The sequence below is a fragment of the Echinops telfairi genome, unplaced genomic scaffold, assembly GCF_000313985.2.
Source record: "Echinops telfairi isolate 266 unplaced genomic scaffold, ASM31398v2 ScPeMD7_7469;HRSCAF=8507_1, whole genome shotgun sequence".
In the NCBI taxonomy this organism is placed as follows: Eukaryota; Metazoa; Chordata; class Mammalia; order Afrosoricida; family Tenrecidae; genus Echinops; species Echinops telfairi.
In genome coordinates, this window is record NW_022111373.1 from 24,051,899 (window position 1) to 24,053,710 (window position 1,812).

General features: G+C 38.2%; 1 pseudogene; it reads right to left on the reverse strand.

Annotated features, from left to right (window-relative positions):
- LOC115873729 overlaps positions 1-1,541 on the reverse strand; it is a 5,192-nt pseudogene extending 3,651 nt beyond the window's left edge.
- Between the last annotated feature and the right edge of the window lie 271 nt (positions 1,542-1,812).

Sequence of the window (1,812 nt, forward strand, 5' to 3'; positions counted from 1 at the left end):
GAGTTACAGAGATATGGGGAAAAGATCCATATTAAGAAATTGCATTCCACCATATGGGATCATGGCACCCTGGTAGCATAGTGTTATATTTTAGGCTGCTAACTAACTGCAAGGTCAGCGATCTGAAATCACCAGAGATGTGAAGGAAGAAAGACAATGATTTCTACTCCCATAAAGATTTAGAATCATGGAAACCATAGGGGCAGTTCTACTCTGTCCAATAGGGCTGCTATGAACCTGATGACAGTTTACATAGGATTATATAGTATTTGTCATTTTGTGTCTGACTTATTTTACTCAGCATGTTTTCAAGGTTCACCTATGTTATAGCATGTATTAGAGCTTTCTCTTTATAGCTGGATAATATTCCATTATATAGACAATTTATGTTTTGTATAATGCTTTTTTATTATTCATCTGTTGATTAACACTTGGTTTGTTTCTACCATTTGATGATTGTGAATAATGTTGTAATGAACATTGATGTATAAGTATCTGTTTGAATCTTTAGATTCAAGTATTTGAGGCATATACCTATGAGTGGAATTGCTGGGTCATATGGACATGTTATTAAGAGAGCTTAGTCCATGAAAAAGGACATCATGCTAGGAAAAGCAGAGGGGCAGCGAAAAAGCAGAAGACTTTCAGCAAGATGGATTGACACAGCGGCTGCAACAATGGGCTCAAACATAAGACCAATTGTGAGGATGGTGCAGGACCGGGTGGTATTTAATTCTGTGGTACACTTTTTTTTTTAATTCACAGGGTCACTATGAGTCGGAATTGACTAGACAGCATCTAACAACAAACATGGCAATTGTAAGTTTCAGGTTTTAGGGGTTATCAAACTACATTAGCCATATGATTTTATATTTCTACCCATTTTTCCACATCCTTGTCAACACTTGTTATTTTCTGATCATAGTGGCATATCATCAGTATGAAGTGGCATATTATTGTGGTTTTGATTTTAATTTCCCTAAGCCGTGGTAGCATGGTGAGGTATGCATTTGGGCTGCCAACCACACTGTCAACAGTTGGAATCCACCTACAGCTCCGAGGGAAAATATGAAGCTTTCTGCTTTTGCAGAAAGATCTAAAGCCTTGGAAACCCGCAGGGACAGTTTAGCTCTGTCTTACAGGGTCACCATGAATGAGAATAGACGTGATGGCACTGAGGGTTCGTTGGATTTTGTTTTCTAATAAGAATGTCAAAGGAGCCCTGATGGCCCTTGAGTTAGGAGGCAGGCTGCTAACTCCAAGGAAAGCTTGATAAAGGGGGAATATGAGTTGGAATTACTTGGATGGCAGCTTTAGAATGTAAATGTAACTTGATCCTGATAAATAATTCATTAATTTCTGAACTAATCTAAGACTTAGCTATTAACATAAATCTTAGGAACGAAAATATTTAATTTATGTGCTCAGTACTATTCTTATTCTTTCTCACCTTAATCTAATTCCTGAAAAATTTTGAAACTTCATTCTAAATCATCCTAAATCTGTTTACTTTTGCAGTGAACAGCATGAGATGTGGCCATATCTGAGTTCCTTTGGCTCTCTTATTGCCATGAGGCTAGGCATCAGATATGCCTATAATCTCCATCCTTCTTCACCTATTCTGAAGCCAATTTTTCTTCCCATGGCACTCTACTTCTATGCTGGGTTGGAAAATTCATTGGAATGGCCACACAGAACTGAGAGACAATACTCACCACTCTTGGGGATAATTAGGAAAGTTAATAGGTCACCACAAGTCAGGATCAGAAAAGAGTAAGGTCACTGGTCCACAGCAACACCTCTCCTCAGCCA